The sequence below is a fragment of the Lissotriton helveticus genome, chromosome 3_1 (genome assembly GCF_964261635.1).
Source record: "Lissotriton helveticus chromosome 3_1, aLisHel1.1, whole genome shotgun sequence".
Lineage (NCBI taxonomy): Eukaryota > Metazoa > Chordata > Amphibia > Caudata > Salamandridae > Lissotriton > Lissotriton helveticus.
In genome coordinates, this window is record NC_136061.1 from 1,198,774,875 (window position 1) to 1,198,802,059 (window position 27,185).

Consider the following 27,185-nt stretch of genomic DNA (forward strand, 5'->3'; position numbering starts at 1 on the left):
GATTATTTTTCCCCAGAGGGTAGGTTTGGAACCTCTACCATTCTCACAGTAGAACAGGTAGCAACAGTGTCAATTGGGAAAGTGACATTGAGACCATCTACATCAGCGTCAACATATGGTCCACTTTGGACCACCTCCAAGACTGTGCCAAGTGTACATTCTTTCTCCACCCTCAGGCACTGTCATAAGAACTGGTCTGAACCTTATTCTGTCGAAGTCTCAAACATGGGGATCTGTTGAAATGAATTGTTATTGTGGGGCAAGTTCTGATTTCTACTAATGTCCAGAAAATGTGTATTACTGGACCTTGGGAGGCAGCTAAATATTGAGATCTTAGTCTGAGGCCATTCTGAGACTGTACAACGTTCCCCTGAGACTGACCTACTCCCCCAATCTGTTCCTGATTTGCGACATTTAGACGACATTCACACTTCCAATGCCCCAAACTATTACAATAGTGACATGGGTTGGATGTCTTTAAAGTACCAACATCAATTCTAATCTTGGGATCTATAGGAACGCCTCTTCCCCTTCCTTGTCCCTGAAATCCTCCATCTTTTTGCATCAGATTACCAGACTGGTAGACTCCTTGCATATGGGCAGTTCTCCCTACATGAGGCTGTCCCTGACCCCATTGAGCAGCCTTCATCTGCACTATCATCACTTTCTCCTTAAACTTCTTGTGTTTCATCTCAATCTCATCACAGCAATGTTTAGCATAAGACAGAATTTTGTCGTTTGACTTATTCTGACCTACTATCAAATGTTGTACTAATGTTAGGTCTCAGTCCAGTCACAAACCTGTTAAACAATAATGGAACGACCCTGTGTCCCTCAGAACCAGGGTATCTGTCAGGTACCCAACAGAACCATTGTTTTTGCTTTCTCAGTCACAAACCTGGACACAAACTGTCCCATATTGTTGGACTCAATGGTCAAGGGTGTCCATCCCACTATACTATTTAACCCCTTCCATGCTCATGACGAGCTCAGCTCGTCATGCAGTACACTGCTTGCTGAGCTTGTCATGAACAATGGGATTCAAGGGAGTTCAGCACCAGGGATGAATTGCTGTAGCATTGATAGTGTTAAAAGCCTTCAACAATCTTTTGTAAAAAGCATGAATTGTCTCCTTTGGTTCCTGGGTCGTCCTATCAATTTTGACCCAATAAATATCTTGTGGGGGCACCTTAGACTTTAGCCAAGTAATCAGCAGTTCTTATTTCTTAATCCCTGTGGGTGATGGACCATGTGTCATGAGGTATCTCTCAGGGTCACCTTCAGGCCATTCTGTAGCTATTTTACATGCAGACCACAAATCACTGGGGACTACAATCTCGAACAACATATTCAAATCAATCCACACACCTTTGACATTTTACAAAGCGAGCAACCTGTTTGTACCACTCTATTGGCTTCTCTCTCAACCTCGGGAAATCATTGCTAAATGCCGCAAGTTCACCCCCACTCCAGGATACATGCATATATCCTCCATTCTGTACTTCCCGCAAGGGAAAGCCTTGACACCCATTCCTGTTTCCCCTAAAGGAGAACATTCTCCCATTTTTCTTTAAAACCCTTTCTTTTTTCATATTTTTCTTCCCATTTGTCCAATGTACTCCAAATCTGAATATTTAGAACTAATTCTTGGATTTGGGTCTTCAAACGTGGTAATGTCAGATTCTCTATATCCTGATGGCTAAATGCTAGTCTATGACTTTTCTGTAAAGCCTTTGTTCATTCCATATCAACATCATATATCTGAGCCAATTTGGAAAATTTCTCATGTGCCTGTCTCACTCTCCTATTGAGAACTTTACTCATAAATAGCAGTTCACTTTCTTGGTAGTGTTCTATTCAATGAGCTCCAGACTCCGACTTATCATTTTATCTAATTCGGTTTTTAATCAAATCAAATCCACCTTTATAGCTGAATTTATAGTTCCATGGCTCACCTCTGCACTCTGATTTTCACTTGAATTATTATTATTATGCTCCTTCAACCATTGCTCTATGTCTTGGACATCAAATAGATGTTGGCTCTCTGAAGCCTTTCTTTGTGTAGTGCTTTCTTGAGGAGTACTATTCTGTACATTCGGTAGAGTTTCCTATACAGGTGAATCCATACCTGCTAATCCAGGAAAAGACCTTATAGGTCTGTATCCATTCTACACTACAGAAGGATCTGTACTCGCTGCTCACGGTGAGCTCGCATTCATTCGAATCAATGGGACGAATTGCATTCTCTGGCATCTGCTCCTCTTTCTGATATCTAAGCTTCTGTGATAGCAAGGACTATGATCGTACACAGGAACTATAGGACCAATAGTAAACGGCACTGTAAGAATATCTAGACGTTTTGAAGACAAATTTGGGTTACAATTTCCTGAAGAGCCTAGGACACATGTTCCCAAATTCCAGCCTGCTATAGTTTGTGTTGTACCAGTTGATATGACCCAGACAACACCAGAGCTAGAAGCAACTGGTGCAGAAGCACTTCCAGAACTACAAGTCAATCAATCAATCAAGAACTTGTAGAGCGCACTACTTACCCATGGGGGTCTCAAGGCGCTGGGGAAAAAAAGGGGGGTGCGCTACTGGTCGAACAGCCAGTTCTTGAGTAGCCTCCTGAAGGTCAGCAGGTCTTGGGTCTGTCGTAGGCCCAGTGGGAGGGGTTTCCAGGTCTTGGCGGCGAGGTGGGAGAAGGATCTGCTGCTGGTGGTTGTTCTTCGGATGCGAGGGACGGTGGCGAGGGCGAGGTCGGCGGAGCAGAGCTGGCGGTTGGGGATGTAGAAGAAAAGTCATCTGTTGAGGTAGGCTGGGCCGGTCTTGTGGAGTGCCTTGTGTGCATGGATAAGGAGCTTGAAGGAAATCCTCTTGTTGACCAGTAGCATTCATATTTCCCCACCTTCAAAGTGTGTTTGATTGTATGGGGTAGAAATTTGGCTAACAGTCCATCCAAAAGGCTGGCACTTGCATCACTGTCACTGTCCTCATACCCATTTCCTACATTATTCTTTTCCTTTCTCCTTCTCTCAGAATCATTTCTCTTGCTTGTTATGGCAAGGTATAATCTCGCTACCTCAATCATATCTACTCTCCATCTCTTTTGCTTATCATCCCATCTCGCATCTGTGTATGCATGCATCACTTTCTTCATCCTCCCTTGATATTTGTCTCTTTGTTTTACATGCATTGTACGTTCCCATGCATTAAGTGCTTCAAACTGTGTTGGTCTAGGGGATGGTTTCATTGCAAACAATATCCCTCTCAAATGACCAATTATTCTCAAATTAAAAGTACCATAACATGAACATATTAATGCACCCTCTTTCTCTGTGACCCTGTGCCAAGTTTTAAGCCAGAAAAGAGTATGAAGTCCTGTATTCATCACCATATAATGAGCTGGTGTATCCTCCGGTGCCACTTCCTTGCCAACTCTAGTAGATACATCTAAATCCCCTTGTATCATGTCCGTTATTGCTTTAAAACATCAAATTTTTGAAATTTCTGACCTAATCAATTACAATCAATTCCAGAGTCAATAAATGTCAAATTCCATAACAATGCAACTGGTAGTAACAATGCAACACCAGATGATGAACACAACCAATACCAGGGCAGCGTTAAACCAACTGACCTTTCCCAGCTAGGCACACTCTGACATCACTCTCAATCCTTTCATCAGTTCACCCTCCTTCACAATTTTTCCCCACACTCTCTCTCTCACTCTCTTTGGTTATACGAAAATAACAACAATTGTTTTCTCCACTAAAGGATCGATAGAATTGAATCTCTCAAAAAACACGTTCTCACAACTGAAACCTCGACCAGTGGTGAATCATTTAAATCAGTACAGTTTTTCTACTGCGCAAAAAGGTCCACCACACTTATCATAACTCTTGCACACAAAGGGGCATATTACCAAGCCTGGTGATATTAGAGTATCGCCGCTTTAGCGGCTGTTTTCGGCCTCTAAGCGGCGATAATTCTATCTCCCTATTAGCAAGCTGTCGCTAACAGCAGTTAGCGACAGTTTGTAGGCGATAGCGAACGGTTTGGGGCCCGCTTTGCATGTCAGCGATATTCATCGCTAATGACATGCAAAGTGGGCGTTCCCAACCTGTTAGCGAATGAAAGCAGTCGCTAACGTCGCTATCGCCTATTAGCAAGGCAGGCGTAGCGATGGAAATATTCGCGCTAAGGGCGAATATCTCCAAAACCTAACGTCGGCCCAGACCAGTTCTTAGCCATTATATCCAATGGTAGGTGGATATTCTGGCGAAGTTCCCATTGGCGATAATGCATGAATATCGCTGGATTACCAGCGATATTCACGCATTTCGCCGCTAACGCCGGATATTTTATCGCTTTTGAGAATAACGTTGTTAATAGCACATTATCTCTGCGATAATCTCCGGCGAAGCTCGGCAATAAAAAAACACTCGCTAAGCCCATTTAGCGATAAATATCGCTGGTTGTTGGTAATATGCCCCGTAGTTCCCTATCTCATTTGGGTCATCAACGAAGTCTCATGACAAACCCCACAAAACCTTAGCAGACAAATACAACATGTTCTTGTATAAAGTACAAATGTGTTTTTTATTGATCTTAAGTCTTGTCGGACCCAATAACAACCTCAACAACTTCAACTTCAGCAACTTAACACCACATTCACAAAACTCCCACAACAACTCAGCCAGACATCATACAATTGATACTTCAACCCAAACTAGACAATATCCTCACACACCCCACTAATACTCACTTCTCCGTTGTCACTGCATCGACATACACCACTGGAACTCCTTCTAACCTCTGCATCTCGATTCCAGACTCTGGACTAGTGCCACTAAGATTTGGTGTAGACCATTCTAGGTTAGGTTCTGCTCCCCTCTACATCATGAGCAAACCATTCTGCTCTGATACCAACCGATAAAGCTTGGATCCAGGCCAGGCGGGAACCACCCCTTTAGTCAGGGTAAGCTTGATACACACTAAAATATAAACTGTGATCACCCTCTGGTAGCTTGGCACAGAGCAGTCATGCTTATCTAAAGAGTCAATGTGTAAAGTATTTGTGCAACACACACACACAGACACACAATGAATACACCACAAAAAGACTTCACACAGGTCTAGAATGATAGAGAATATTTATCTGAGCAAAATAAGACCAAATGACGAAAATCTACCTAGAAGAAGTTGAGAAAGCTTGGGCCCACTTAAACATTTATCCTCAAACCAGATGGTCTTTGCTGCTGCATGAGATGTCGGAGGGAGAATTTAATCCTAATTTATATTTTCAGTATAGAGTAACCAATTTTGTCACTCAATAATATAGTCCGCAACTGAATAGGAGATTAGTAAGGTTTAATTATAAATTACAAAATAGGGTATAGAAATACAGAACGAATAAAACATGTCCAAATCTCCTAAAGAGATTTACCCTATATAACAAAAAGCAGACAACTAGTTATGTAATGACAATGCAAGTAATCAAGAAAAAGAATTGAGCATTACATTTCATCAAATGATTCTCAAAGATGAGCACGCTATCTCTTCATACACTGCCTTAAAATGGACAACCCTAAACGAAAAGTGTAGACTAAGGCTGAAAATTAGAAAGGTGTCAGCTGTCAGAATCTTCAGTAGAAGAAACTCCAACCAAGGGTTGCAAGGATGAAGCCACTTAGAGCAGAAGCAGAAGCAGAGGCCTGTACCTCATGAAATTCTAAGATGTCTCTCTGACCCTCACTAAGTTATATATAAGATATTAGCTGCATTCAAAATAGACAATCTCACATGACTTTCTCCAGTGCTTTTCCATGATTCTGGCACAAATTGGATACTTGCACCACCATTCCAACATCGATAAGTTGCAACGTAATTCGTCCTTGGTCATTCCTCTCTTCCTCCATGAGAAATGGTCTGCTTGCTCATTACTGCATTTCTCCATGCCAAACTTCATCTTCTCATACCGTGCTACGTAATAAAAACAAAACCCTTATATACTAACTAATGAGGCTTTGTCCACACCTGCAGTGGAAACAAAATGTTAACTAAAACATTCCACATTGAAGATTAAACACAAATCAAATGTTAAACTGGAACGTGAACTTGCACTGAAATGATGCATGAGGCCTCAAAATCAAGTCAATTTAACAGTGCAATGGGTTAGAGATAAGTGGAAAATTGTAAATCTATAACACGTGAAGTTTCTTAACACATGAGTAATGCAAAAGGCTAGTAAGAAATATTATTTAAAATGCACTCAAGTGAATATAAAGTGTTTTTTTCTTGTCCTCATTTGCCTCTATGGAGAGAGGGCACTCTCTATCTCTTGCACCGTTGCATGGAAGTAGTCCAAACTCCATGTGCTGAGAGATCACAAGAGAAAGATATGGAGATTTCCAACTATACCACCCATGAAATAAATCTCCATCTCTCCTAATCGGCCTTTGATCGTTTCTCATCCACACTCAACCAAGAGGGAACATACAAAAATACCAGTAGAGGAGTCAAGGCTTAATCATTAGACCCCTATATCTTTGTTTTGCTTTTCCTATCTTTCACACCAATCAAGTATCGGGAGCCAAAAATCATGATTGCTGACAATCAACATGTCTAAGGAGGCTGTATATTTAACAGAAATAACCCAGTTTTCAAAGCTTGCAGGAATTTCAGACACCCATAGCTTACAGATCTCTCTGCGCGCCAATAGTATACTGTAAAAAAAATCAGCCTTGCCTGGTCACTTGTAGTCTTCACCAGTGAATCAAACTGCCCAAAAATAGCAAGCATAACGCTTACCTCGATTTTGATTGTCATACATTACAGGCCTTACTCACGTCTCTCCAAAAGACCTGAAGTTCTGGGCACGTCACAAACATGTGAACATCATCCTCTTTCATACTACCACATTTTGGATATGCGACATCGCCTCCTCTCCCAAACTTTGACAGTCTTTTGGGGGACCAATAACCTCTGTCAATGGAAAAGAGGTGATACCATCTAAGGTATGTAGGCTTGACTATTTTAAATAATATCATCATAGATACTTGCCATTGATGTTCTAAAGATGCCTCCGGCAAGTATCTTCCCCATAATTCTGTTGGCAGAGTGAAGTCTCCTTCCTCCGAATCAACCATCAGCCAGTAAATTGCCGCCAGCTCTTTCTTAAGTACGGTCTCTGACATCAAACGTGTTTCCATTTAGTTTTGTTCCCCAATTATTGTACCCGTAGCTTGGTACCAACTTCTCATTTGCAGGTATTTAAATCTGGACAGTTGGTAGTCTGTTTGTTGATTACACACTTCCCATGAAATCAGCACCCCTTCTAAAATTATATGCTCACAACGAACAAAGCCTGCGTTCAATAGTGGTCTTGCAAGAGCGTCTTTCGTCCATTTTGGAGAACCTGGAGAGTCCCAGATAGGGGCCAGCAGACTATGGTAAGGAATTTTGGCAATTTTCCTGATCTTATACCAAATTTTAGCTAAACCTTTTAGAATGTTTAGCCTTACTTTTTTAAAGTACTTTGGGTCCGCGTATTTGAACAGAAAACCTTTTTCACCTCCTGGCTCTAAATTTGACATCATAGCCCACATGCCTCCCATCTTGGTTGTACTTGGGCTGCCAAACAAACTTCTTCCATTCTTTAAAAGAAAAGCCCAGGAGTAGTAAAGCAGGTCCGGCAAAGCCAGGCCTCCCTTCACTACACTCCTCCTTAGTTTTTTCGATGTTATTCTGGGCCTTTGTTCGACCAAATGAAGGTACTGATTTTGCTTTGCATGTTCTTTAGACATTCCTTCCTGAAGGGCAAGGGTATTGTATCAAAAAGAAAAGTGAACTTCGGGAGGATTATCATTTTAATTAAGTTCACCCGTCCCATAAAAGATAACTGAAGGTGGGACCATATCTTTAGAAGTCTGCAAGCCTTCTTTTTTACCTTCTCGAAATTTATCTTGGTGATTTTATTGATGTCCTGTGTTAGTATGACTCCCAGGTATCTCATTTCTTCTTTCTTGGCCACCCCTTCCACCTCTAGGTTCAAGGTCATGATCTCCATTTTGTCCTTATTGATCTCATAACCCGAGACCTTCCCAAAGTCAGTCGCATCTATGAGATTTGTGGTGTAAACGAGAATGTCATCAGCATATAGACCCAGTTTTTTGTTCCAATACTTTTACTTAAGAGGAGAAATGGCCAGATTCTCCCTGATTTTCCTGGCTAGTGGCTCTATGTAGAGATTAAAAAGGAAGGGTGACATTGGGCAACCCTGCCTTGTGCCTCTAGTAATGCGTACCGGATCGGTTAAAGAGACGTTAACTAAGACTCTGGCTACTGGAGATTCATAAATGTCTGCCAAAGCATTGCAAAAATGTGATCCCAGATTTGAAAACTTTGCCACAGCTTTTAAATAAGTCCAATTAACCCGGTCAAAGGCCTTTGCGGCATCTAAGGTCACCACGGCCAGAGGGAACTTGTATGTCGTGGCTAGGTCAATAGAGGCCACCAGGGTATATGTTAAATCTTTTAAAGTTCTGCCCCATATAAAACCCTTCTGGTAGTCATGTACTATTCCAGCCATTAACCTATTTAACCTATAGGCCAAAATCTTAGCATGGATTTTATAGTCGCTATTCATTAATGATATTGGCCGATTGAAGTCGCATTTTTTAGGGGTTTTCCCTGGCTTCTAAATTAAAGATATAGTGGCCTTGTTCCAGGAAGCTGGCGCCTTGGACCTTCCAATACACATTAAATAGCCTTGTCAGTATGGGGGTTAATGGATCGCCCAGAGCCTTGTAGACTTTGAGGTAGACTGTCATGTCCAGGAGCCTTCCCCTTCTTGAGCTGCCTAATTATCTTCTCTATTTCATCAATTTCCATTCCCTTGTTTAGGAGCCTAACTTTATCTGGCGTAAGGGGGTTAACTCATCCTATCCTAACCATTCCTTTATTTCTTCTTCTGTTGGCTCTAGGTCTTCACAACACACTTTGCTGAAGTGGCTATGAAAAGTTAGTTCTATTCCTGTGGTATCTTTGATCAAGGCCCCAGTTTGCTCGCATATCACCTGGTCTATTTGATTCCTCACTTTCTCTTTCTTCGCCTTCAAGGCCAGCAACTTGCTACACCCTTCGCTGTACTCATAATCAGCTAAATGACTGGCTACTGGCCTCCCACCTACTCCTCACCTTGTCCTCTAGAACTATTGCTAACTTGGACTTAACATGCGTCATTTCCTGCTGCAACCTTGCCCTCACCTCTTCCTCTGCATCGATTGTTACCTCTTCTAAAGTGCGAAGCGGTCCTCCTGAGCTGATACTACTTCATGGTACCTCCTCCATTTACCTGCCCCCAGAGCTCCTAATCTTCCACTTAAAAAGGCCTTATAAGCATCCCAGGTTGTACCCGGTGAAGCCAAGCCCCAGGTGTTATAAAAAAAACTCCTCAGTCTCTTTACTAAACATTTCAATAAGTCCCTCATGTTGGAAGACCGTACAGTTTAAAGTCCACCTAGATTGAGCAGCCAGCTCATCAAACTTCATTTGGAGATCAGTGCCGAGTGGTCGGACAGGTGTACTCCCATGTGATCAATACGGGGGCCTTACCCTTTATATTGCCATCAATGAGAAAATAATCTATTGTGGACTGGTGTTTGTACTTTTTATTATAGAAGGTGAAGCCTTTCTGTGTACCTGCTTTTTGACGCCAGAGGTCGCACAGTCCCAGTTCAAGCGAATATAATGTTGTGTAACAAATGAACCTCTAAACACATACATTTTGTCTCATTAGCTTTAAAATAAGCCGTATCAGGAACTTAGATTTTCCTTCATAGTATTAATGAGTAAGTTCTTTGAACTCCTTTATTAGACACATTTCTTAAACACACAATTTATATTATTGTATCTGTTACACTTGGAGCCCACTAAATATACGGTACTCCATCTTCTTTTAGTAACGTTAATCACATAGTATGTTTTCGAGTGATTATGACACACTCCTACAGTATTTTAGGATGAAATCCAAATTACGCTGCTCCAAAGTTGAGTTATGAATTTCTGCAAAAATACTGCTTAGACGTCACTAGCGGTCCAAGGTTTACTTGTGTTCGAAAGAGACGTGCAAATCCAAAGTTAAGGCAGACAGTGTGGAGGGCAGGCCGGCTACAGGTCTCATGCAGGTCCCTCTGAGAAAGTACCTTGGATGGAACAAAGCGTCGATGCTGAGGGCTCAATGCATCAATCTTTTACACGCAGTTGGGTTTCTGTGTTGTCATTGAGCTTCGCTGAAGTGAAGGCAATGTGTCGTCATTGAGCTGCATAGAGCGTCGCTGTTGGGCTGCGCTGGCTGTAGAACCACATTGTTGAACAGTCTCAGAGTCAGCATAGAAGGGTGATGCGTCAGTTCCGATCAGTGCAGTGGTGATGATGCGTCGGTTTTGAAGAAAAACGGCTGCAAACCCCATTTCTGTGGTCCAGAACTTGGAGGGGTACCTCAGGCAAGGGAGGATAACAGAAGGCAGAGTCCAGCAGCACCAGCAGATTTGCAGGAAGTCTTTTGTGTCCCGATACTTCAGAAAACAGGAGGTAAGCCAGAAAGCCCTTAGAGATCACTTTGAGGGAAGGCAGAGTCCAAATCTCCTTCAGCAGAGTCATGGAGCAGCAGGGCAACAAGCAGAAAAGCAGTCCTTCCAGAAAAGCAGTCCGTTTGAGTCTTTTAAGCAGTAGGCAGTCCTTCTGACAGAGGTTCAGTTCAAGATCCAGAAGTGTCTGTATTTTAGGGGTCAGAGACCCAGAACTTATACCCAAAAGTACCTTTGATGTGGGGGGTGACACAAAGCAGCCCTCTGAAGTGCACAAGGATCCCTTTCAACCCAGTCCTGTCTGCCAGGCTATCTGTGGGGGTAATCAGTTCCCTGTGTGTGGACAGGACAATACCTATTGAAATATAAGTATCAGTCCCTTCCATTCCTCCCTGCCCAGGAAGACCCATCATAATGCAGGTGAATGCAGATGAGTGCTCAGAATGCAGATGAGCCTCAACGTCCTGTGTTTGTGGCTGTCTAGAGGGAATGCACAAAGTGTAGCGGTCATTCATCCTAGAAGTGTTTTGGAGACAGGCTGTTAGGCACAAAGAACAGTACGTTATAACGCAGGTTGAGACATCAACCACACTCTAGAATGCAGGTTTAGAAGTAGGTCTCATGCTTCTAGGGGAGACTAGTCAACTTCTCCCCTTGGGCAGCATTGAACACCACTGATTCATATTCAGGTAGAGGGCTCTATACCAGTCCCCCTTGTTCTAGTCACACCCTTCACTGGCAGGAGGTTCAGCTATTATACCCATGTCATCTTTTTGGAAATGTTTTTACACAATGGGCAGAACCATTTAAGCAACCCTACTCTACATTCTTCGCTGTACCTGCGAAATGTAGGTCTTTCTAACACTGTCTATTCATTGTGTTGGACGGCATATGTTTCTGTAATTTCATCTGTATTACACAAGGTTTGTTCCTGGTGGTTTTATATTGCTGACGGTTCACAGGAATTAGCATTGCATTAACTACCTTTATAAATGGGATTCCTACCTGACGCCTGGGTTATATCTAGCGGGCGTTAGCTTGGAGATTCCATCAGTTGCAGATTAGCTGCTCTATGTATAGGAGAGTTGTGCTAATGTAGGCACGATGAGAGACTTCAGAATCCATGGATATGAAGGCTAAGAGGCCATTGCTTTGTTATTAATGGCTGTCGCTTTTTCCTCTTTTCCTGAGGTAGTCACATGACCACAAGGTCAAGTCTGCAACAAAGGGCATGTTGACTATTATCTCCTTCGCGGCACGCCATCTAGCATGTAAGTTAACGTAGAGAGTAGCACCTTGTCCAGCTATCTTGTGCTGATAGGAGGTTTAATGTATGCTCCCTACATTGTCTTAGAGGCTTTTCACTGATCACGGATGGTGCTTACCAGTATCCCGATCTGACTCGTGTAAGTGTTTAAATCACAGGCGACGTGCACATCGTACTTCAGACCATCTTTCCAGGTGGGCAGTCATGTTATAATTGTGGCCCTCCATGCTCACTGTAATTTTGTGATTCCTTAATAAACTATATCCTCTTCTTATTCTAATTTTAGATACTCTTCAGCTGTTTTATATTATTGTCTCCGGAAAGGATTCCTCTCTGCATTCGCAGCATTGAATGCATAGACTCCTGTCATATTCAGGGTATTTCATTCAATTTAGCACATCAGATCTTTAATTACACTGGTTGTTTTTGGATGTTATTTTTAGGCATGTAAGGGTTTCTTGCTTTGGACACATAATGTACAATTGTGTTATTGGATTGTGCACCTCGGGTGATATTGTTGTTTGTATGAACTATACAATCCTTGGGACCTTAATCTTTTCTGCACACAGATGCTAAATAATTTATCAGTTAGTGCATTAAATGAGTCAATCATATTGCTTCATAGAAGGAACCACATATTCTGTTATATTATTCACAGGCATCAAGACTTTTAACCTTGTGGCTTCTCCTGATGAAGGCACCTCCGATGCCGAAACTCGCGTACATTCCATCTGACCTGAGCCATTTTTTTGACTATTGTTGTCTTGCCCTAAATAGTATCATGTTTTCAGTCATGTATTATCAATCATTAGAGTACTGAATCTACCAAACTGAATTTGAATGAATAATATTTATGAAGCAGTCTGATTACCTATTGTGGAAATCATCTTTTGAATCCATTATAAAAAATGTTGACACCATCAATTTGAATGTATACCGAGTATGAAAGTGAAATTGAAAATTTGAAGCGAGCATGGGAATTGATTTAATTATTGACCATGCAAATTGATATAATGATTAAGGTTTTTGTCGTGTTTTTAAGATACTAATATACATTTTGTATAGTTGTATATCTTGGTTCCTTCAATGTACTTATCAATATAGGTTGTGACAAATGTCTGAGTTGCCTTAGGACTTTACATTTATTAAAGAGCAGTAAGTGCAGATAAATGTCTACTTTCTAAAAGTGAAAAGATAAACTAGGACTTAAGTCTTAGACAAAAGGTGCACTACTATTTCACACTCTAAGAGTGTCTACCACATAATGCACTTATAATAAACTAGTTCGAATCAATAAGCAAACAAAACTAAATCACAAGCAACAGTCCAACTAATAGCAACAAATTGTCCTTGACACAGTTGTTTTGTTGCTTCTTCGTTATTTATTACGCAGGTACTTCATGGGAAAAACATTTCAACAATGTATACTTCCAGGATTAACAAAGCCGCCCACTCGAGTAAGGAACTATATAAAATAGTTAATGAGTTTACCTCCCCGCAGGTGGAGCAGTTGGCATTTTGGCCCACTGCTCAGTGGGTTGACTCACTTGCAGCCTATTTTGATAATAAAATTAAGACTATCTATTCGACATTTGCCGCATCTACACCAGATATCCATCTAATTAGAGAGGCCCCTCCCTGTCATTCCCCCACCTCAAGCCACATTCAGTCCCCTTCCTTCTTTGAATTTGAGCCCTCTACCACTGCGGAAGTATTAGAAACCCTTTTGAAGGTGAAATCTGGTTCTCCTACAGATTCCTTGGTCCCGCGTAGGTGTAATGAGATCTTTCCGTCACCAACATGCTTCTTTTGACCAGGCTCAGTACCCTAGTTGCTGGAAGGTGGCCCAGATCAAGCCCATTTAAAAAAAATCCAACAGCGACCCCACCATCCCATCTAACTATAGGCCGATCTCGCTTTTGCCTTACTTCGGTAAGGTGCTGGAACATCTTGTCAATAAGCGAGTCTCAACTTTTATTGAGGAACAGGGTCTCCTTGATCCCTCGCAGTCGGGGTTCCGGGCCGCCCACGGGACCGAGACTGCAGTGATGGAGGTAGTGGACAATATTCGCCTCACTCTCGATAGAAGTGAGTCTGCTGTTCTTATCCTGTTGGATTTATCGGCTGCCTTTGACACCGTCTCCCACAGTATTCTCCATCAACGACTGTGGGAGATTGGTGTCAGAGGCAAAGCCCATGCCTGGTTTGAGAGTTATCTGACAGGCCGATACACCTATGTAAAGGTTGACACTCTGGAATCCAATAAGATCCCCCTTTCCGTAGGAGTCCCTCAGGGATCAATTCTAAGCCCCCTGCTTTTTAATCTCTATCTTACCCCTCTGGCCAACATAACAACATCTTTTGGCTTCTCTACAGTGTCATATGCAGATGACACGCAGGTGTTGATCACCTGCAGTTTGGACTTTCTTGATACTCGTTCCAGATTTCAGAAATGTATGATCGCGATAAAGGACTGGATGAGTACCAACAAACTCCAAATGAATTGTAGCAAGACTGAGATATTGTTGTTTGGTAAGGCCAAGCAGATATGGATACAAGATTGGTGGCCGCAAGATATGGGACTCTACCCGGAGCCCAAAGAGGTGGTACGTGACCTGGGAATCATGATTGAACCTACTCTTTCTATGAAGTCCCACGTCAATCTGGTGTCTCGTACCTGCTATGGCATTCTGCGCAGGCTGCGTAAAATATTTAAATGGCTCCCCCTTGAATCTAGGAAACACCTGATTCAGGCACTTATTATTATTCATCTCGACTATGGTAATGCTTTGTTTGCCTCTATAAATGAGGGTCTGTTGGCCAAGTTACAAACGGTGCAGAACACCGCAGCCCGTTTGGTGCTTGACCTGGCACCTAGGTCACCATCTTTGCCCAGTCTCAGGGAATTACACTGGCTCCCTGTGTGCCAAAGAAGCCATTTTAAGATACTTAGTATCGTCCATAAACTTCTTATGGGAATTGGTCCCTCCTATCTTGCTAAGAAACTCGTCTGGTACCATCCTTCCAGAGTTTAAGATCTAGTTCTAAACGTCTCCTGGTCCAGCCTAGGGCCAGGACCACGAGAAATGGCTGCCGGGCTTTCTCTTACATTGCCCCCCTACTCTGGAACAAGCCCCCCCCCCCCATCTGTCGTCCATATCCAATCACTCGGCCTTTCGGAGGTGCTTGAAAACATGGCTCTTTCCTAACTAACTAGTGTCACTGTTTTAACTCAAGGTTGTTGTCTCTTTCTGCCTAGCGCCTTGAGACCTTTTTGGTGAATCGTGCGCTTTATAAGAACTTATGACTTATGACTTATAGATGTCATTCAAACAGTTCCTGCTTGGATTATATAAGTCCCAATGCATTTTGGGCATAAAAAAAACCCTTCTTGAGGGGAATCTACAAACAAATTATAATAACAATAAGCGTACATCATATAAGGCTGATCAAAACATTCAGTTATAACAAATGGCCCCTGTGTCCTGTGAGGTGGACTTTAAACTACAGAATGTGTGAATCTCCTTCAATGAAAACCGAAATAACAGCCCCGCTTCAGCTGATGCAAGAATCTCACGAGAAGGTAAAAAAAGTAAAGGAGAAAAAAGAAAAGCAGAAAAAAGAAACCAAATGGTGAAGAATATGTACCAAAGCCCTGCTGAATACTACCCGGTTAACCAAGTCCTCAACTGACTCCAAAATAAATTGTGATTGACCCAACCACTACTTGCTGAACTTTCCAACGTGTCAAATAGTGAAATCGAAAGTAGAGCAGCCCCGCACTACGGGAGCAGCTCCCGCTGAAAGATAAACGGAACAAACCAATATTTCATGAAGCACATGGGTTTGAATATTAAATAACGAAGAATCAACAAAACAACAGTGTCAAGGACAATTTGTTGAAGTATTGCTAATAATTGGACTATTGCTTGTCATTTACTTTTGTTTGCTTATTGATGTGAACTAGTTTATTATCAGTGTATTATATGGGAGACACTCTTAGAGTGTTCAATGGTAGTGCACCTTTAGTCTAAGACTTAGGTCCTAGTTTATCTTCTCATTTTTGAATAAAGTGGTTGGGTAGAACCACCTCAGAAGGTGCATACTGTAATTAGTATATTTGTTTCTGTTGAATAAATTGTTTTACATTCCTGTTCAATTGAGTGCAACACAGCTGTTTTTCTGATTCCTACTTTCTAAAAGTGGCATTTCTAAAACAGTAATGTTAAATCCAAGTTCACCAGAAAGGAGGATTTATCATTACTATTGCAACGATATGAAACATGAAAAAGCTACTCCCCTCTGATCAGGAATTGCAGCTTAAAAGTGTATTAAAGCATTTCCAATGCTGGCCCATGAGAGGGGTAGTCCTCACAATAGTGAAAAAAAGAATTAGGCTGTTTGTCCCTGCCAGGAAATGCAAAATAAAAAGTATATATTTTCTGCCTTTTACTTACATGGCACCCTGTCCTTGGGGTTAGTTATGGCCTATTTTAGGGGTGATGCACATGTAATAAAAGGGAAGTTTAAGGCATAGCATGTAATACATTTTAAATGCCAAGTTGGAGTGGCATTAATCGCATACTCAGGCACCTCAGTGGCAGGCCTGAGACAGGTTTGAAAGGTGTTTCTTTAAGTGGCACACTCAGTGCTGGAACCAACTAGTAGCATTTGAAGTACAGGCCCTGGGTATATGGTATACCACTTTACAAGGGACTTACCACTACAACAAATATGCCAATCAAGTACACACCAATTCCATCATGTTTAGGGGAGAAGCACATGCACTTTAGAACTGGACAGCAGTGACAAAGTGCTCAGAGTCCTACGATCAACAAAAAGAATAAGCAAAAAGAGGAGGAGGAAGGCAAAAGGTTTGGGGTGACCCTTTAGAGAAGGACATTTTCCAACAACTCCTCACAGTGTCACAATCATATCTCAGTTCAAGGCTTTGAAAGGCATAACTACTCAAGATTTGTAATAACCTGCATGGGTAAATAGCTTGGCAAAAAATCTATGTGTGCTAGTCTGAACATTCATATGGACCAGAATGATACTTGTTCTCACTCCAGGACTCGCCTTAGCCAGAAGAAAAGAATGAGTCATTCAAAAGAACCAATTTTGTGAAGGGTGTTTGGATTCTTTTAAACTGCATTCTTCGAAAAAAGTGAAATGAAAGTGGATTTAAGTGTACCTTGCCAAGTAGGGGAAGTGAGTGAAGATGGTTCCGCTGCGGATGGTCAACTGTGGAATTACACACAAATACTGAAAATATCCAGTGTTTCTCATAATTCTGTTCCAAACCATTGCAGAGGATGTGCCAACGTACCTGAAGTTGTAGATTCTCACGAAAAACACAATTGTAAAGCACAAGTCAAATTCTGTGGTTATGTTGTCGATAAGACTTGTTTTATTTTCTTGTGTTCCTTTTCCCTGTAACATTTATTCATCTCTACTGTGTTTTTGGAACAGAAAGGCTGATGCATCTACTTTGACCTTCTTTCCTTGTACCTTATGTCTTTATTTACTGTTTTCTTATTGAGATTTGGTGGTCAGTGAAGGAGGAGGTATGTTGTGTACTCCTCATACTGTCCTCTTTCATTTGTCAGTGTTCTGTCGTTCTGTGGTAGAACGCAGAATTACTTTATTATGTGCATTCGGTCAGAAAGCAAAGAAACCGGTCTATGCAAGGGTGGTTTGGGCTGTCTCTCCTGCCACTGCAACAGCTGCCTTTTTCTGTGGTGAACTTCTGAATAAAGTATCAGTCAGTATATCGTGTGTGCAATCTTCTTTTTATGATATACCTGAAAGTGGCAAACCACAGATGGCCTTCATATGTCCTTACCACACTCTTTAATAGCACAGACAAGCACAAAACATACTGTTAGTGAGGTTCTGCTGTTGGTATTGATCATATTATTTCCCCATTTTTTGTGTTATACCTTCTCAAAATGCTTTTTTTTTGCTAACAGTTCATATTCGTTTGGAAGGATATTTGGGAGTGCAGTCTGTTTACTTACCTGAGTATGCAATATTATGAATTCGGGCCTTGTTTAATATTACATATCCCATATTTATGTGGCTCTAAATGTTGATAGTTGGAATATTAAGGAAGTAGATCTTCTAGTAAAGCATGAGAAGGTTTTGCCACATTTACCTAAACTTAAAGCATTCAGTGACCTTTTAAGTAAATGGAATACAAACAATATGTTGAAAAACCACTTGATGGGGACTGCTTTGGCTTCTACTTCTAATGGTCACAGAGGTCTCAATAATATTTGTCCCATAAGTCCTTATATGGTCATATGTGTATATAATGTCTTAAAACTTGTAAAGTTGGTGAAATCATAAAGCAAACTTATGAAAAAATTATTTGTTTAAAAAAATAAAGGATTTATTCTGCTCACCCATGTGAGATCAAGACATCTTGTTTAGTTCAGATGTATTTAGACTATTGAGCTCGAAATCATTCACAGTACTGGCACTTCTTTTGTTATTTATTGCTTGTGGCCAAGCCTTGCTGTTGGGAGCCCTGACCCAGTGGTGTTTTTTTTGTCTTTATTATAACAGAATATAGGTGGAGATGTAATACTATCTTCACTAGAGATGGATTATTTAGGACAGAATGACAATTTAACTAGAAAATTATTTGAAATGAATAGATAACTGCTGACCATAGTGATTACTGTTATTTGTCTACATTGCAATTTTTATTGTCTATTATTAACAAAAGTAAAATAATAGTTCACCGATTTCTTATAGGATGCTCAAATAAATGAGTTAGATTTCTCCAAGAAGAAATCAAAGTTTAATTTACAGACTTACCTCTGTTGAAATAGATTATAATTGTGATCTACATAAGTGTTCAGAAAAAATATGATTGTGTAGTTATCTAATATCAAAGTTGGTATAAACGAGTATTCGTAACTTTGTGTATAGTTTTCTTCAGAGTTTGAGATGTGCTTTGTTATTACATTTGAAAATAAATTAAAATCTCCTTGTACTATTATGGTTTGCTTCCCTTGGGTATTGGGACCCCTGTCAAGCCGTTTTAATCTCACTTCACCTTTTCACTACACTGCACTCTCAGTAAAATACCTGCTCCGCTGTAATCAGGCGTTGAAGCACACCCGGGACACATTAGATGTCACTGGGTGGGCCCGATGATGAAGCATGCCACCAACTAGGTTGGTGGGTGAGGGCTTCATGAAGACACCAAACAGGTGCCACCTGACAAGATATTTCAGAGCTCTATAAACAAGTCATAAGTAGCTAGTTCTTTTCGATACATATAAATATCCCTGGGGATACGAACTAGCTTCTAGTCCTCTGTCTACACTCTTAATACGTAAATAGTTATAAGATTACAATTAAAAATACTGTCTTCTTTTGGAAAAAAATTAAAGTATGTGCAATTACTGTGGCTTCTCCACCTTTTCATGATTCAGTAATAGTTTCTTTTTCTGAGTTAGTTGAAATATATAAGTTGTCCAACCTGTAAGCAATATAATTAGGCTATCTGCTTTTAGGTTTAAACCTATAATAACTGATAAAACCCCACTGAAAGGAAAATAGCCATCACCAGTGTAAACATATAAACACTGAAAAAACACCTTCACAACCACAAACTAAGTGCCATTCAAAGAAATGAAAAGATGAGTGAAAGAGATTTTTTTATTTCTTCCTGAAGGGGCCAATACAATGTAACTTTGTTATAAAAGGAAGCAGCAAGAAAGAATGGGCTAACATTATTCTGCTTGAGTTTTGTTGTTAAGGGATGTCACTAAAACATTCTCTCTTTTTCTTTCTGCTTTTTCAGTTTTTTGGTCTGTGGTCTAAAGATGCAGTGTTTAGAAGCATATTTTAAGTCTTATTTAGTTATTTTATAAACTGCAGAGAATCAGGAAATATCAAAATCGTATTTGATATTTTGGCTGCATTTGATTTCACTGATGGGAAAAATGGCTGGTTTCATAAGAATCTTTCCCAATATGTACCATTCCATTTACTCACAGACAGGGAAACGGTGCCATCCTCTGATACATCAGCTCCCTTTTCTAGCGAGTCAGTATTGATTGTGAGTGAATTGGCAAACACCCCAGGCTTTAAACATTCACTGCAAGGTGTAATGACAGGTATATGTGAAAATAATGTTGTCACCAAGCATTTGAGATAGTGGTGAAAACATGACACCAGACGTTTGGTAAACATTTAACGCAGTGTCACTTGGAATGCTACTGAAAAAAGTTCCTACAAGTTCAATAAAGATTGGAGTGATATTGTTTGTATTTGCAGTAATTCAGCTATGTATATGAAAGTTGTATGATGGCCTGTCAAAACCGATACCTGATCTGAAGTCCTTCCCTGTAAGAGATCCTTGTCACTTGCTAGATCGTGTGCTGAAAGCATCTTCACAATCTTCAGAGTTAATGAAGAATGCTACTGACTTTGTAGTCCATTCTGGTGCAATGTTTCGTTATGCCCGGGAACTAAAATGCGAATATTTTGCATTTTGTGCTTTGTGTGGCATCAAAGAAAGAGTCATACTAACTATGTCTTTTAGCCGGTGATTCTCAATCCTAGAGGCCGTGAATGCTATATTATCCATGTGGCGATGGTTTACAGAATTTTTGCTTAATGATGATGCCAAAGGCAAGAAGTGTAATGATCTTTGGTCACATATTGATAGTGATGTGAAAAAAGTAAAGACTAGCGCATGCTTAGGTTTTTATAGGAAAATGTGACTGCTGTAGTGGATATAATCAAAATACTAGGTTCTCAAAACACCCTTTGTCTACCAAGTGTTCAGCGAAACTGGTGTAGATGTTAAACATCTCTTTGAAAGTAAGCTGGATGACACTTTTAGTGACTTTGGCACTGCAACATGCTCCATGTTAGAATTCTTGCCACTTGGTAAGCACGGAAATGTTGAGGAGCAATTCAGGAAATTTTATTATACAGTCTATGGGAAATGGATTGCAATGATACATAGAAATGTCCCTTCACCAACCATGGCATTTGAAGTTAAGGAAGCCTCACTGAGGTACTCTGCGCAAGTTCTAGATCCCTTCAGAATTATCTCCAGACTTTGAAAAGTACTGCTTCATTATTGACTTCTTCAATAACTGAGGGCATATGTGCCAAATTCAACGCATATGTTGCAGAACATGTCCTAGAGAATCACCATCTTCAGGTGCACCAGTATTGGCATGGAAAGCTATGTCATTGGCCAGAGTTAGCAAATTGTGTACTGACTGTTTTGGCTTTGCCCGTTTCAAGTGCCAATGTTGATAGGGCCTTTTCACAGATAAACGTTTCCATAGGAAGGAAAGAGTGAGCGCGCATGACCATAGACTCACTAAAGAAGTATTGTATGGTGTACTACAATACGTTTGATTAAAAAAAATTATTTGGACCTCATATACCCCGTACACTCGCTATCTATACAGATGCAGAAAGCAAGCAATCATTAAAATTAAATTAAAATTCCATAAACACTGGGAAAACACTGTTTCTGTTGTTTTTAATGGCACAAAAATGTGTAACCACTGATAACCACTGTTTTTTTAAGGTATTGAAAACACCAGCATTTACCAAAAATAGAAACTGAAAACAGGAAAGCCTAAATATGATACACTGATTATGATGCTTCCAAGAGGTCTTCAAAACTACTGTATTATATCTACTAACGAGACTGTCAATATTATTGAATGGCAAAAAGAATTGTATCGATAATAAACTTGAAATATCTATAAATATTTAGATTTGGCAGCCTATTTAAGGGACAAATCTAATATTTAATTGAAAAGGAAAATTATTTAAGTTGTGAATTGTCCTTCGAATTGTGGGATATGATTTGGTGTAAAATCCATTCTGCCTTACCATCTGCAAGTAGTACTCATTGTTAATTTCTACAGTAGATTATATTTCACACCTGCTCATCTTTTCTTAGGAAATTTCCTAGTAAGATATATGTTGGTCATGTCAAACTTCGGCTGGTACATATATGCAGATATATTTGGAATGTCCTACCACTTCTCGGTTTTGGGCACAGGTATGGAAAAACTTTTTGGACATTTGTGATCTTACTATTCCTTATTCACACCTGAATATTTTTAGGCAGCTCTCATGCTTCTTATCAATCTCAAGCTGTCTTGGCAAAGTTTATATATATATATGATCTTTCTAGTGCCATTTGTTTTTATCAATTTCTAAATGTATTCACATTTAATGTGCTATAATTAATATAAGGTCTTAATTCTCAAAAGAGCTTTGATGTGAAAATTATAACAGCACCAGCTTTGGAGTTTATGAGCCATTTAAACAGATGCTTATCAAAATATTTCTTAAATTCTGTTTCGTCTTTTTGAGTGAAAGTACAAATTCTTCTATGAGGTATCCGTGGCAAGAGGAATAAGGCAAAAACTTACCTGTAAGTCCATGGACGCTTGCTCATTTTCAAAGTGGGTTGGAGTCTTCGTGACCCTTGCCGCCACTCCCAGCGCTGGGACCAGGACTACAGCCCCCAGCAGCACACATGGCGCGCACGCCGCCAACGCGTTTCCAAAGCGCCAGGAGGCGTTCTTAAGGAGGACAGTGCTCCCGCGTCGCGGGACGCGCGTGGGCAGCACTAGGCGCAGTCCGGGCCTACGGCGGGGCCGTCTGTGGCCGTCAGAGGCCGGATGAGGCAGGGCAGGGCCACCCCCCTTGGTTATTGCATTGAAAGTAAGTGACAAGCTGTATGTTAAAATATAGTTTAAGTTATACAGCTACACTACCTATTGTTAATTAAATTTCCCTGCAAATCTGCTGGTCCCTGTTAAGGATTTGCTGCGAACTGGATGTGAAAGATAAAAAGAACTGCGGACTACAGGGCACTGATTTTGGGTGGCCACATTAAGGCGGGAGGGAACGGAGTTGTGGACGGGAGGTGACTGTTATAATAATAGCCTGGTTCTGTTGGTCTTGTTCTAAATGCGCTTGGAATAGTATTGAAGGAGAAGGTTTAAGTTTCAGTGATACACCGCATTTGGGATAGTAATAGTTAACATCTACTAGCACCATCCCGAGGGCGGTTGAGAAGACTTATTTAGTACAGTAAGAGCAATATTAAATCATGAGTAAAAGGAAGGGTGTTGCAGGCACACTAGATGATTTCGTAATAAGAGCGGAATCGCTCTTAAGCCATGAAATCGAACTAACTGAAAGAAGGTTGTCGCTTGATCCATCAAAGCTACCTACATATAGATAACCAGGGTTAAAAACGCCACCCAATATAGCTCAATCAAATGCGAGCAACCTTATAGTAACCCCCCCTCCTGTCAGGAAACACCCTGTCAAAGATTCTATACCAAGCATTTCGGGGTCCTCTAACGTGGAAACCACGAGACCTGGCATATCAACAAGACTTCGAGCTTTAAAACAGGTGGGAGTGACAAAAGAAAAATCAAAGAATATACAAAGAGGAAAAACGATTGGTGGAAAAAAAGGGAAATCTGGGGGAACAGGGAGAACCAACATAGGGGTTGCAAACAAGTTAGAATATGAGGAGATTGTGTGCAGGACCTTTGTAAACACAAACTGAGATAGACTATCCTTCCAGTCCAGGCAAGGCAAATGAAGTGGCTGGGGAGGTAGAGCAAATTGTGGTGGACATTCTTAAAACCACTTTAAACTCTGTGCAGACTCAAATTAATGATTGTTTGGGCACTAAAATGAGGGCTATGGACAACAAAATTGATCAGTTAAATCAGGCCATAGTTCAATTAGGCACCATGATGGGGGACGGGATTAGAACTATTGAAGAAGGGGCCAAACTATTGGCTGAATTCAGGAACACACACAATGAAAGTAAGGAAGCCAGTCGAGACAAACAAATCCCAAGACTAGCGAGAACTGAAACTGCAAATGATACCAGGACTGTGGGAGAAAGAGTAGAGTCAGCAGGGGATTGAGAGGTATCTAGAAATATTGACAACCAGATTGAGGATAGAATAGATCGCTCAAAAAAAAGGCAGCCCTAGGGCTAGTGCGACAGTTTATAGCTTGAAAGGAACTGACCTAATTCCTAATTCTGATGTTCTAAATCACCCCTCTGCTGCAAGTCCCTATGGTATAATATTAGCAGGTGTGCCAGCCCTGAGAAGGGAACAAAAAGAAACCTGGCATAATCTTATAAATAAAACTATGTACTGGCTTTCAAAGTTCAAAAAGTTCAGCCCTCACAAAATGAATGAAATCTTAATGGTGCGTAGGGTAGCGTGGGTGGGGGACTCACCAAAGGTCATACAAGGAGATTGTTTTGTTATAAATTTTAGGCGTCCATGCATAGTTCGTAATTTGTTGAGCGCACATGAGGAGGAATTAACACGGTGTACTAGTATTTGTGCCCTACCCTTAGGCTATAGACCTGGCAGTGCAGAAATAAACTGTAATTATGATAACATTTCATTCCCCCAGACTTTCAATAGCTACCAAGAGTTATCATCCTTGGAGGCTGTTGATTGACTGCAACCCACAGATGTCTCAGTAGAGGAAACATTGGTAATATCTATAGAGGGGGGATTAGAGGAGGAAACTAATGCTCCAATTACTGTGCCCCACGACAAATTAAGAGAAGGAAATGAGCAGGAAGTGGGTGGGGATGTGTCGACAACCCATACTTTAATTTCGAGCAAGGTAGGAGAGCTACCATTAGTAAAGGGGACCTTGGATTCTAGCGATAGGCCGACAGATGAAGTCATGATAGTAACAAGGACAATTAACCTCCCAGAATTAAGCTTGATCTCGTGGAATATAGCGAGACTTCTAAGGAATGTTGGCGACCCTGAGTGGAACGAATATATTGAAACAAGTGATATTTGTCTCCTACAGGAGACTTGGGCAATAAAGATTCCACATAGAGTAGGGTACAAAACATTTTATGTAGATGCAGTCCCATCAGTAAGAGGGAGGCCTTCGGGGGGTCTTGTAAAATGGGTGAAAGTAACCCTTAATATTAGAGTTAATCAATTATGCATTAGCTCACCCGATATACTCGGAATAAAAATAACAACAATGGAGGGAAGGGTGCTTCACCTATACAATATTTATAATAGACCTGGTCCTGCTTCAAAAGAGTCACTGATAATAGAACAAATTGACTCTATTTTAAACTTAATAGACGTAAAGACAAGTATAATAATAGGTGGTGATTTAAATTGTAATTACGAACCTATTGTAGGGCTTGGAAATATTTTTGAAGACGAAGATAGAGCCAACAATATTCCCATATTGCACTATACTAACCCGGTTCCGTGTACTGTGCTAGCAGGCCAAATCCTGAGGCAAGCGGCTGGGCATGGTTTGAGAGCGTGCAATGGTCGCTTGCCATCAGATACACCAAAGGCCCCCACTTTTTGCAGAAATAATTCCCAGAGTAAAATTGATTATATAATGGTATCTCTTGATATCTGGCCTTATGTAGTAGATCTAAAGATCATACCTAGAATAGAGAGTGATCATCGCCCGCTTCAGTTATCGCTCTATAATAAATCACTCCCTAGTGTAACAAAGAGCAATGAGACAATTCATGTAAGTTCTGATGATGTCCTAGTAAGTAACAACCGTAGCTCACTAAAGTGGGCGCACTTGTTGGAGCATGGTGAAGCATTGGCAAGTATTTACAAAACGTTTGCCAATACTTTCTATAGATATTTGACTATACCACTGGAGGAAAAAACATTCTTAGACTTACATGGGAGGTTTTTTACAGCATTAATCACGCTGGTAACTAAAATGCCAAAAAAGACTGTGGGAGATGCATAATCTTTGATGGGAGGGAAATCTTGGTACAACAAGGATTGTCGGAAAGCTAAGGCTGAGCTACTACAAGCTATAAAAAACAATAACATGCTTAAAATAAAAGATGCTAGACTTAAATATAGGAAAACAAAAGAGAAGGCCAAAATAGCATGGGATGATGGAAATTGGTCAAGCTTGCTTGCTGCCGCTAAAAGCAAGGACCAAATGGGCTTTTGGAGACTAGTGGCCAAAGGAAATAAAATAGGGAAAGAAACAAAGGATGTCTATGTCAATGAGTCTACTTGGGTTGAGCATTTTACCAAGCTATATGAAGTACCAGTGAATAGCAGGGTTCCATCGAAGGATGGATTATCACTTAGTCCAAGCGAAGATAAATTAGACTTTGATTTAGAGGAAACACTACTGGCCATCAATTTAGTTAAAAATGGGAAAGCGTCAGGACAGGATACATTTCTGGGAGACTTTTACAAGCATGAAATCAGTGTCTGGGGCCCCTATATTAACTATTTGTGTAATGTTGTAGCGGTGGGTGCAGATTTTCCGGACACATGGCGGGGGCGAAAATCATTACAATTTTTAAAAAGGGCAATAGGAGCGATCCAGCAAACTATCGCCCAATTAGTTTAATTGTTATCTTACAAAACATTTATGCAAGGCACATTATAAATCGCGTGAACATATGAATCGAGGAAAACACAGTCCTTTCAAAGTTTCAGGCAGGGTTTAGACCAAAAATAAGTACAGTAGATCAGGTCTTCAGATTTTGTTGTCTATGTTGGAAGTATGTAAACATCAGGAAGGGGCATTTATATATAGCCTTTGTAGATCTCAAGGCAGCGTTTGATCTTATTCCCCATGATTTGTTATGGGAGTCCTTGAGCTGCCAAGGACTGCCAGTTAACCTTTTAGAGCAGATTATGAGACTGCATGAAAATAACTATGCTACGGTTAGATGGGGCCCGAGGGGCGAGCTGACGAGTCCAATCCCTATAAAGAGGGAGGTTCGCCAAGGCTGCGTATTGGCACCCACATTATTCTCATTATTCGTCAATGATATTCCATCTTTTCTGGAGGGCTGTATAAATGATGCACCAAAATTAAGGGGAGAAAGAATACCAGCCCTCCTCTTCGCTGACGACACCATACTAATATCCCAAACGCCCAAGGGACTACAATGCCTATTAAATTCATTCCAAACATACTGTAATAAAAAAGGCCCTGAGATCAATACTAACAAAACTAAATATATGGCCATAAACCCTCACAAAACTTTTAAGGAAAACTTATTTTTAAATGGCCATAAGTTGGAATACGTACAGAACTTTAGCTATCTGGGTGTTTCATTGGACACCAAATTATCATGGAAAACCCAAATAGAGAAAAGCAAAATTACCCTAATGCAAAATACGCTACCAATCACGAAAAGACATGGGAACAGTCTTAGTAAGGCAGTTTCCCCTGCACTAGAGGTATTCAAGTCTAACGCCCAATCAGCAGCACTATATGGGGCTGAAATATGGGGA